The sequence below is a fragment of the Lutra lutra genome, chromosome 5 (assembly GCF_902655055.1).
Source record: "Lutra lutra chromosome 5, mLutLut1.2, whole genome shotgun sequence".
NCBI classification, from domain to species: Eukaryota; Metazoa; Chordata; class Mammalia; order Carnivora; family Mustelidae; genus Lutra; species Lutra lutra.
The window spans coordinates 162,355,243-162,368,211 of record NC_062282.1 but is presented as its reverse complement, the minus strand read 5'-3'; positions in this window follow the sequence as shown (position 1 = coordinate 162,368,211).

Sequence of the window (12,969 nt, the reverse complement as noted above, 5' to 3'; positions counted from 1 at the left end):
GACAAATTCATCAATATATTGTGCATAACTGCTATTTGATAAATACAGGTTGACATAATCATAGAAAATGTACATTCTCAGACAAAATTAAAGAAGCACAGATTAAACAAAATAATTGTTTTTATATCTTTACTACCAGATTTAAGTTTTTCTTTGTAACATAAGTTACCAGTTAGAATAGAGTAACAAATAATTATAGGATAATAATGAAAATTGTCTATATTTCCATTTGAAAATGTTAAGTGAGAACTGTAAGACTACCCTTATCCCTTGGAATCACTGATATGTGCTCTTCCAGATATCATTCTAAAATGTAACCCAAAAGAATGTGAAAAACATCCTATATACAAAAGATTTTTCACATTCCTTTACAATGTGTAGTAGGAAGTTATATCATCAAAGTATCAAAATAATTGCTATAGACACAATATAACAGCCAGAATGGCATTATATATTATGTTAATTGAGAAGCAAATCCATGTTTTAAAAATTTATAAAATTCTTTGGCAAAGAGCCAAAGAAAATGGTTAAAATGTCATTGAGTGAAATCCTGATATTTAAATTTATTTGTTTTTCTATGGATGTTTTCCCATGGATTATTAGTCTTTAAAATTATAGAACTAAATGGAAAAAATGAAAAGCACTGGAGAACATGACCTTAAGTTTTATGCACCCAATCTGGGAGTCCTGGAACTCACCTGCTTCAGGGGAAGCCACCATACAGATCCATGGTTCCAATGATTACGGCTCCAACACCCAAATCACTCTTTGGAATTCAGAAAATGCTTCTGTTCTAATATAAAGTGCATGTCACCTGGCTAAATCCTGAGTTCCAGGCTCTAGAAATGCCAGTAGGAAGGCATTTAAAAGAATACAGATGACCAAACACCTTCTACATTTACCATCTCCATGTGGATTATTTTAAATCTCAGGGTAGCTGATCCCTGAAGAAATGTCCTGTTTGACTCACATAATGCTCAAATGAGGATATGACAAATTTGAAAGTGACATCTGCTGCATAATAGTGTTGAATGAGGCAATGTATGCAAACTACCCAGGAGTGCCTTCAATCCTGCTAGCCTGTGTTATAGTAATGACCAGTGTGTCAAGAAAATCTGACAATTACATAGGGGACAGAGTGAAATTTATCCCACCCCCAGTTAAAAATCTCACCAAGAGGGGAGACTAAATTATACCTTTAAATTCTGGAAACTTTCTAGATATATGATTTAGGGTAAGTTATAGTGCAATGTAAGCTGCATGTTAATCATCTGTAAAAGAGAAATAATAATGTCTCTCCCATAGTGTTATCCATTGAGTTTAATTTATTCCGTGCATAGGAGGTACTAGATATATCAAATACATGCTTGCTTTTTTCTTTCTTTTTGCTCAAGCATAGAATTGCTTTCTTTCTTATTGACAGATAGTAATGAAGTAAGGAAATTAAAAAAAAACCTGGCAACAAATAATTTCATAAAGCCTGGAGATAATTACAATGGTTCATAATGATCAAAACATATGTTTGTATTATTACCTTAATTAAAATAAACTCATCAATTTTTGTAGAATTCTCCAAACCAATATATAAAAGTTTTAAAAAATTTTATCTTTATATAGGTATTTAATGATACATACAGTCAACGGAGTGTGACTTGAGAGGGAAAAAAAATATATGAACATATTCATATATATATGAATCAAAGGCTGGTGATTCTGGATAAGTTAATTAAATAAAAATAGCATTATTAATAATGATATTAATAACAGCACTAACAATTATCAAAAGTATTATTTTTATTGAGGAATTACTGAGAGATATACATCCTGCCTAAAGGTGCATTATCATGATTCTACATAAATAAGACTAAGGAAAAACCATCCATTACATAACTCAACAGCAACATATATGTCAGTGCAATCATTGCAAACTTGTGCTTTTAAATTAATTAGCTGTAACAAATTTAAAGTTCTTTTAAGTGATAACATTTTTTATTTTACTGCAGTGTACAAATGGATACAACAGCATGAAAAATTTATAATAGAACAGTAAGATAGATTACCTCCCAAAATACCTTCATCAGGTGATATAAGAATGGTGTAGGTAAATAAATAGAATATTGTTCACCTGAGATAAGCAGCTCCTGATATTCATAGCTGACCAGGTATTATGATACCAATACCAAACAATTGGTATTGCTTGGAGCTGGCCTTGGTGTTCACAGAAACACAAGTTCACAGAAAGCCATATGGTTACCATAAACATGATAAATGGGGCAAAACTATGTCTGTGTTCTATTCTCTGGACACTATGGATATGTTGGTTTATATGGCAAAGCAAAGTCCAGGTTACAGATGGAATTAAGGTTGCTGATCACTTCACTTTATTTATTTTAATTTTTAAGAGATTTTATTTATTTATTTGACAGAGAGAGAGAGATCACAAGTAAGTGGAGAGGTAGGCAGAGAGAAAGGAGGAAGCACACTCCCTGCTGAGCAGAGACCCCATGCGGGGCTCTATCCCAAAACCCTGAGATCATGACCTGGACCAAAGGCAGAGGCTTAACCCACTGAGACACCAGGTGCCCCTAATCTCTTAACTTTAAAATAGGAGATTATGTGGGATATCAATGTGAACCCAAACTAATCATGAGGGTCTTTAAAAGTGGGAGCAGGAAACTGGAGGAATCAGAGAAATGCCAGTGTTAGGTTTCTGCTCGATGTTGTTGACTTCAAAAGTCAATGAAGGAGGGCACCAGCCATAGAGCACAGGAGACATCTAGAAAGTGAAAAGGAAAGGAAACCATCTCTTCTAGATTTTCCAGAGGAAACACAGCCTTACAATAACTAGATTTTAGCTCAGTGAGACCAATTCAGACCACATGAAGTGTAAGGAAATAAACTGTTGTTTTTTTAAAGCTAATGATAGTGTTAATAAGTGTTCTATCAACACTAGAAAATTAATACCATCAACATCGAGCTCAAGCAAGTGAAACCATATGATCATTGTCTCTCTCTGCTTGACTTATTTCACTCAGCATAATCTCCTCCAGACCCATCCATGTTGATACAAAAGTTGGGTATTCATCCTTTCTGATGGATGTATGATACTCCATAGTATATATGGACCATATCTTCTTTATCCATTCATCCATTGAAGGGCATCTTGGTTGCAGTTTAACAACTGTGGCCATTGCTGCTATGAACATTGGGGTACAGATGGCCCTTCTTTTCACTACATCTGTATCTTTGGGGTAAATACCCAGTAGTGCAATTGCAGGATTATAAGGTAGCTCTATTTTTAATTTTTTGAGGAATCCTCTCACTGTTTTCCAAAGTGGCTGCACCAACTTGCATTCCCACCAACTGTGTAAGAGAGTTCCCCTTTCTCCATGTTCTCTCCAACACTTGCTGTTTACTCTCCTGTTAATATTGGTCATTCTGACTGGTGTAAGGTGGTATCTCAATGTGGTTTTGATTTGAATCTCCCTGATGACTAATGATGAACATTTTTCCATGTGTCTGTTATCCATTTGTATGTCTTCTTTGTAGAAGTGTCTTTTCATGTCTTCTGCCCATTTTTTTGACATGATTATATGTATTTTGGGGTGTTGAGTTTGAGAAATTCTTTATAGAACCACATATATTCATAATAACTAAGCTCCTTAATGTGTAGCACTGCTGCAAAGAAACATAATAAATTGAAAAAGAAAATCTTACAGTCTATAATTTGAAACCTGTTAGTAACTATTACCACACGAGGAATTTGTGAGATTGGTTATTTTCTAAGATCATAAGCCTTCAATCATTAGTTTAAAAATTTAATTGAAAGTAGAATTTAAATATAAAAGTGGGTTTTTCAATCATAATATAAGATTTTTAACATCTTAAATGAAATGAGCTCACTGCTTAATCGTGGTGAAACCTCATATATCATTTATATACAAACTTTTGGTAAAATTTCACCTCTAGGCACAATTAAGTGAATTGCTTCATTGCTGATGATTTTTTTGTTAGATCTGCTACAACCAAAAAACAAACAAACAAAAACAAAAAAAGAGGGAAAAAGATAGATCAGGGTGAATTCTCAAAATATATTTGTTCAAAAGAAAAAATCCCCAATAACTTTTAACTCATAGGTTTATAAAATAATTACTTAACTCTATTTTACCTTCAAAATATATGCATAGACCAGGGGATGTACATGAATCAGGAGATGTTTTGTGTTAAACATGGCAACACTTTTTTCCTAAAAAAAATCTTACGGTGAACATAGTCATGGAAGTAGAACATTCACCTTTCTGAAAGTCCAAGGTTAAATACTAATGTAACCAATTAGGGTTCATTGTGCCTAGGTGCATAGAAAGGAAGTTAGATAATGATGAGATACTCAATTAATGTTATTCCATAGAATTAAGATCCACTTAATGTTGGAATACTAAAGACACATTGGATACTAACCGTTCTCTGTAAATCTTTGAGATAACGTAAGGCAACCCAATTGTTCAGGGAAAGCAAATATATGTTTATGTATTAAAATATATTTATATACTTAATGATAAATATTATTAAACATTTATATATTTAATATAATATGAAATATTTATATTATAAAACATGTGAATTTTATATATAAATGATTATATGTAAATATATATTGATAACATAAATATATATATACAGGAAAGAACAGTGAGTAAGATGAGGTAGGTTACAGTTTTGAGGAAATATATACATACTTATTGAAGCTATTGAGCCTGACGTTTTTCTTATCTTCCTTTTCTTCATCTAAAATATGCAATTTAAAAACATGGTACATGTCCTATCACTTGCATGTAAAATACCCTACAAAATTTCTAAAACTAAACAAAACAAAACAAAAACTAACAAACAAAATACCTCTTTTGAGGATACAAACAGTAACAGTTTTAGATAAAATAAACATTAACACTTTTGAATCCAAGCATATGATTTTACATTAAAAAGAAGTCCCTTTGTAGGTTAGCACTTGCCTAAAACCAACCACTTAGGAAATATTTCTAGAATATTAAAGGGCAAATCTAAGTTTGAGAACTCTGAATCTTGCAGTTTTGGAAGATCTCCTTCAGGAAAAAAAAATAAAAACAAATACAAATATAAATTTGACCTACTTCCTTGGACAGAGTCTATGCAAGTGACAAACTTCAAATATTCAGTTTCTTTAGTTTCAAATCTGCCTGTGATTTCAACTGAATAAGTTTTTTTTGTAATTTATTAACATATAATGTATTATTAGCCCCAGGGGTACAAGTCTGTGAATCACCAGGTTTACATTCTTCACAGCATTCACCACAGCACATACCCTCCCCAATGTCCATAACCCCACCACCCTCTCCCTAACCCCTCCCACAGTAACCCTCAGTTTGTTTTGTGAGATTAAGAGTCTCTTATGGTTTGTCTCCCTCCTGATCCCATCTTGTTTCATTTATTCTTTTGCTACCCCTCCAACCTCCCCCCCCCCCAATTTGCATCTCCACTTCCTCAGATCAGGGAGATCATATGATAGTTGTCTTTCTCCGATTGACTTATTTCACTAAGCATAATACCCTCCAGTTCCATCCACGTTGTTGCAAATGGAAAGATTTCATTTCTTTTTAATGGCTGCATAGTATTCCATTGTATAACTATATACCACATCTTCTTTATCCATTTATCTGTTGATGGACGTCTAGGATCTTTCATTTCTTTTGGTGGCTACATAGTATCCCATTGTATACATATATACCACATCTTCTTTATCCATTCATCTGTTGATGGACATCTAGGATCTTTCCATAGTACGGCTACTGGGGACATTGCTGCTATAAACATTTGGGTGCACGTGCCCCTTCAGATCACTACATTTGCATCTTTAAGGTAAATACCCAGTAGTGCAGTTGCTGGGTCATAGGGTAGCTCTATTTTCAACTTTTTGAGGAACCCCCATGCTGTTTTCCAGAGTGGTTGTACCAGCTTGCATTCCCACCAACAGTGTAGGAGGGTTCCCCTTTCTCCGCATCCTCGCCAGCATCTGTCATTTCTTTACTTGTTAATTTTAGCCATTCTGACTGGTGTGAGGTGGTATCTCATTGTGGTTTTGATTTGTATTTCCTTGATGCCGAGTGATGTGGAGCATTTTTTCATGTGTCTGTTGGCCATCTGGATGTCGTCTTTGCAGAAATGTCTGTTCATGTCCTCTGCCCATTTCTTGATTGGATTATTTGTTCTTTGGGTGTTGAGTTTGATAAATTCTTTATAGATTTTGGATACTAGCCCTTTATCTGATATGTCGTTTGCAAATATCTTCTCCCATTCTGTTAGTTGTCTTTTGGTTTTGTTGACTGTTTTCTTTGCTCTGAAAAAGATTTTGATCCTGATGAAGTCCCAATAGTTCATTTTTGCCCTTGCTTCCCTTGCCTTTGGCAATGTTCCTAGGAAGAAGTTACTGCAGCTGAGGTCGAAGAGGTTGCTGCCTGTGTTCTCCTCAAGGATTTGATGGATTCCTTTCTCACTTTGAGGTCCTTCATCTGTTTTGAGTCTATTTTCATGTATTGTGTAAGGAAATGTCCCAGTTTCATTTTTCTGCATGTGGCTATCCAATTTTTCCAACACCATTCGTTGAGGAGACTGTCTTTTTTCCATTGGACATTCTTTCCTGCTTTGTCAAAGATTAGTTGATCATAGAGTTGAGGGTCTATTTCTGGGCTCTTTATTCTGTTCCATTGATCTATATTTGTCTGTTTTTGTTCCAGTACCATACTGTCTTGATGATGACAGCTTTGTAATAGAGCTTGAAGTCTGGAATTGTGATGCCACCAACTTTGGCTTCTTTTTCAATATTCCTCTGGCTATTCGAGGTCTTTTCTGGTTCCATATAAATTTTAGGATTATTTGTTCCCTTTCTTTAAAAAAAATGGGTGGGATTTGGATAGCGATTGCATTAAATGTGTAGATGGCTTGAGGTAGCATAGACATTTTCACACTATTTGTTCTTCCAATCCATGAACATGGAACATTTTTCCATTTCTTTGTGTTTTCCTCAATTTCTTTCACGAGTACTTCATAGTTTTTTGAGTATAGATTTTTTGCCTCTTTTGTTAGGTTTATTCCAAGGTTTCTTATGGTTTTAGGTACAATTGTAAATATGATTGACTCCTTAATTTCTCTTTCTTCTGTCTTGTTGGTGTAAAGAAATGCAACTGATTTTTGTCCATTGATTTTATATCCTGACACTTTACTGAATTCCTGTACAAGTCCTAGCAGTTTTGGAGTGGAGTCTTTTGGGTTTTCCACATATAGTATCATATCATCTGAAAGAGTGTAGCTTGACTTCTTTGCCCATTTGGATGCCTTTAATTTCTTCTTGTTGTCTAATTGCTGAGGCTAGGACTTCTAGTGTTATGTTGAATAGCAGTGGTGATAATGGACATCCCTGCCATGTTTCTGTCCTTAGCGGGAATGCTCTCAGCTTTTCTCCATTGAGAATTTATTTGTGGTGTGTTTTTCATAAATGGCTTTGATGATATTGAGGTATGTACCCTCATCACTACACTTTGCAGAGTTATGATCAGGAAGGGATGCTGTACTATGTCAAATGTTTTTTCAGCATCTATTGAGAGTATCATATGGTTCTTGTTCTTTCTTTTATTAATGTATTGCATCACATTGATTGATTTACAGATGTTGAACCAACCTTGCAGCCCAGGAATAAATCCCACTTGGTCATGGTGAATATCCTTTTAACGTACTGCTGGATCCTATTGGCTAGTAATTTGGTGAGAATTTTCACATGTGTGTTTATCAAAGATGTTGGTCTGTAATTCTCTTTTTTGATCCTTGTCTGGTTTTGGGATCAAGGTGATGCTGGCCTCACAAAATGAGCTTGGAAGTTGTCCTTCCATTTCTCTTTTTTGGAACAGTTTCAGGAGAATAGGAATTAATTCTTATTTAAAAGTTTGGTAAAATTCCCCTGGGAAGCCATTTGGCCCTGGGCTCTTGTTTGTTGGGAGATTTTTTTTTAATTTTTTTATTTTTTCAGCATAACAGTATTCATTATTTTTACACCACACCCAGTGCTCCATGCAATCTGTGCCCTCTACAATACCCACCACCTGGTGCCCCCAACCTCCCACCCCCCACCCCTTCAAAATTCTCAGATCGTTTTTCAGAGTCCATAGTCTCTCATGGTTCACCTCCCCTTCCAATTTCCCTCAACTCCCTTCTCCTCTCCATCTCCCCTTGTCCTCCATGCTATTTGTTATGCTCCACAAATAAGTGAAACCATATGATAATTGACTCTCTCTGCTTGACTTATTTCACTCAGCATAATCTCTTCCAGTCCCGTCCATGTTGCTACAAAACTTGGGTATTCATCCTTTCTTTCTTTTTTTTTTTTTTTTACAGGGGGTGGGGTTATGGATATTGGGGAGGGTATGTGCTATGGTGAGTGTTGTGAAGTGTGTAAACCTGGCGATTCGCAGACCTGTACCCCTGGGGATAAAAATATATGTTTATAAAGCTGTTGGGAGATTTTTGATGACTGCTTCAATCCCCCTTACTGGTTATGGTTCTGTTCAGGTTTTCTATGTCTTCCTGGTTCAGTTGTGGTAGTTTATATGTCTCTAGGAATGCATTCATTTCTTCCAGGATATCAAATTTGTTGGTGTATAGTTGCTCATATATGTTCTTATAATTGTTTGTATTTCTTTGGTATTGGTTGTGATCTCTCTTCTTTCACTCATGATTTTTTTTGGGGGGGTCCTTTCTCTTTTCTTTTTGATAAGTCTGGCTAGGGTTTTATCAATCTTATTAATTCTTTCAACAATTATGCTCCTAGTTTCATTGATTTGTTCTATTTTGTTTCTATTTCATTGATTTCTTTTTTTAATTATTTTTTAAATTTATTTTCAACATAACAGTATTCATTGTTTTTGTACCACACCCAGTGCTCCATGCAGTCCATGCCCTCTCAAATACCCACCACCTGGTTCCCCCAACCTCCCAACCCCCAACTCTTCAAATCCTTCAGATTGTTTTTCAGAGTCCATAGTTTCTCATTATTCACCTCCCCTTCCAATTCCCCCCAACTGCCTTCTCCTAACTCCCCATGTCTTCCATGCTATTTGTTATGCTCCACAAATAAGTGAAATCATATGATAATTGGCTCTCTCTGTTTGACTTATTTCACTCAGCATAATCTCTTCCAGTCCCGTCCATGTTGCTACAAAAGTTGGGTATTCATCCTTTCTGATGGAGGCATAATACTCCATAGTGTATATGGACCACACCTTCCTTATCTATTCGTCCGTTGAAGGGCATCTTGGTTCTTTCCACAGATTGGCGACTGTGCCCATTGCTGTTACGAACATTGGGGTACAGATGGCCCTTCTTTTCACTATGTCTGTATCTTTGGGGTAAATACCCAGTAGTGCAATTGCAGGGTCATAGGGAAATTCTATTTTTAATTTCTTGAGGAACTTCACACTGTTCTCCAAAGTGGCTGCACCAACTTGCATTCCCACCAACAGTGTGAGAGGGTTCCCATTTCTCCACATCTCCTCCAACACATGTTGTTTCCTGTCTTGCTAATTTTGGCCATTCTAACTGGTGTAAGGTGGTATCTCAATGTGGTTTTAATTTGAATCTCCCTGATGGCTAGTGATGATGAACATTTTTTCATGTGTCTGATAGCCATTTGTATGTCTTCATTGGAGAAGTGTCTGTTCATATCTTCTGCCCATTATTTGATATGATTATCTGTTTTGTGTGTGTTGAGTTTGAGGAGCTCTTTATAGATCCTGGATATCAACCTTTTGTCTGTACTGTCATTTGCAAATATCTTCTCCCATTCCGTGGGTTGTGTCTTTGTTTTGTTGACTGTTTCCTTTGCTGTGCAGCTTTTGATTTTGATGAAGTCCCAAAAGTTTATTTTGGCTTTTGTTTCCTTTGCCTTTGGAGACATATCTTGAAAGAAGTTGCTGTAGCTGATATCAAAGAGGTTACTGCCTATGTTCTCCTCTAGGATTCTGCTGGATTTCTGTCTCACGTTGAGGTCTTTTATCCATTTTGAGTTTATCTTTGTATATGGTGTAAGAGAATGGTCGAGTTTCATCCTTCTACATATAGCTATCCAGTTTCCCAGCACATTTATTGAAGAGACTGTCTTTTTTTTTCCACTGTGTATTTTTTTTCCCGTTTTGTCAAAGATTAACTGACCATAGAATTAAGGGTCCATATCTGGGCTCTATACTCTGTTCCACTGGTCTATGTGTCTGTTTTTATGCCAGTACCATGTTGAACCAGGAAGAAATCGACAACCTAAATAGACCGATATCTAGTAACGAGGTTGAAGCAGTGATCAAAAACCTCCCAAAAAGCAAGAGCCTAGGACCTGATGGATTCCTGGGGGAATTCTACCAAACTTTTGAAGAAGAAATAACACCTATTCTCCTGAAGCTGTTTCAAAAAATTGAAGCAGAAGGAAAACTTCCAGACTCTTTCTATGAAGCCAGCATTACCCTGATCCCCAAACCAGGCAAAGACCCTGCCAAAAAGGAGAATTTCAGACCAATATCACTGATGAATATGGATGCTAAGATTCTCAACAAGATCCTAGCAAACAGGATCAAACAGCACATTAAAAGGATTATCCACCATGACCAGGTGGGATTCATTCCTGGACTACAAGGATGGTCCAACGTTCGCAAATCAATCAGTGTGATAGAACAAATTAATAAGAAAAGAGAGAAGAACCACATGGTGCTCTCTATTGATGCAGAAAAAACATTTGACAAAATCCAGCATCCATTCCTGATTAAAACGCTTCAAAGTATAGGGATAGAGGGAACATTCCTGAACTTCATCAAATCTATCTATGAAAGACCCACAGCAAATATCACCCTCAATGAGAAAAAGCTTGCAGCCTTCCCGTTGAGATCAGGAACACGACAAGGATGCCCACTCTCACCACTCTTGTTCAACATAATATTAGAAGTCCTAGCAACAGCAATCAGACAACAAAGAGAAATAAAAGGTATCCAAATTGGCAAGGAAGAAGCCAAACTCTCTCTCTTCGCAGATGACATGATTCTTTATATGGAAAACCCAAAAGACTCCACCCCCAAACTACTAGAACTCATACACAATTCAGTAACGTGGCAGGATACAAAGTCAATGTACAGAAATCAGTGGCTTTCTTATACACTAACAATGAAAATAGAAAGGGAAATTAGAGAATCGATTCCATTTACTCTAGCACCAAGAGCCATAAGATATCTGGGAATAAACCTAACCAAAGAGTTAAAGGATCTGTACTCCAGGAACTACAGAACACTCATGAAAGAAATTGAAGAAGACACAAAAAGATGGAAGACCATTCCATACTCTTGGATCAGAAGAATAAACATTGTTAAAATGTCTATATTGCCTAGAGCAATCTATACTTTTAATGCCATTCCAATAAAAATTCCACCAGTATTCTTCAAAGAGCTGAAGCAAATAATCCAAATATTTGTATGGAACCAGAAGAGACCCCGAATCACTAAGGAAATGTTGAAAAACAAAAATAAAACTGGGGGCATCATGTTATCTGATTTCAAGCTTTACTACAAAGCTATGATCACCAAGACAGCATGGTATTTCATTGATTTCTGCTCTGATCTTTATTATTCCTTTTCTCCTGCTGGGTTTAGCCTTTCTTTTTGTTCTTCTCCAGCTCCTTTAGGTGTAGGGTTAGGTTGTGTATTTGAGACCTTTCTTGTTTCTTGAGAAAGCCTTGTACTTCTATATATTTTCCTCTCAGGACTGCCTTTGCTGTTTCCCACAGATTTTGAACAGATGTGTTTTCATTATCATTTGTTTCCATGAATTTTTTCAATTCTTCTTTAATTTCCTGGTTGACCTATTCATTCTTTAAAAGAATGTTGTTTAGTCTCCATGTATTTGGGTTCTTTCCAAATTTCCTCTTGTGGTTGAGTTCTAGTCAGAGCACTGTGGTCTGAAAATATGCAGGGAATGATCCCAATCCTTTGATACCTGTGGAGATCTGTTTTATGACCCAGGATGTGATCTATTCTGGAGAATGTTCCTTGTGCACTAGAGAAGAATGTGTATTCTGTTGCTTTGGGATGGAATGTTCTGAATTCCTTTGTGATGTCTGTGATGTCCGTCTGGTCCAGTGTGTCCTTTAAGGCCTTTATTTCCTTGTTGATCTTTTGCTTGGATGATCTGTTCATTTCAGTGAGGGGAGTGTTAAAGTCCCCTACTATTATTGTATTATTGTTGGTGTGTCTTTGATTTTGTTATTAATTGGTTTATAGAGTTGGCTGCTCCCTTGTTAGGGGCATAGATATTTAAAATTGTTAGATCTTCTCATTGGACAGACCCTTTGATTATGATATAGCATCCTTCTTCATCTCTTATTATAGTCTTTGGCTTAATTCTAATTGATCCAATATAAGGATTGTCACGCCAGCTTTCTTTTGATGTCCATTAGCATGGTAAATTGTCTTCCACCCCCTCACTTTAAACCTGGAGGTGTCTTTGAGTCTAAAATGAGTTTCTTGTAGACAGCATATTGATGAGTTTTGTTTTTTTATCCATTCTGATACTCCCTGTCTTTTGATTGGGGGCATTTAGCCCATTTACATTCAAGATAACTATTGAGAGATATGAATTTAGTGCCATTGTATTGCCTGTAAGGTGACTGTTACTGTATATTGTCTCTGTTCCTTTCTGGTCTACTACTTTTAGGCTCTCTCTTTGCTTAGAGGACCCCTTTTAATATTTCCTCTAGAGCTGGATTGGTGTTTACAAATTCTTTTAATTTTTGTTTGTCCCAGAAGTTTTTTTATCTTTCCTTCTATTTTCAATGATAGCCTAGCTGGATATAGTATTCTTGGCTGCATGTTTTTCTCGTTTAGTGCTCTGAATATATCATGCCAGTTCTTTCTGGCC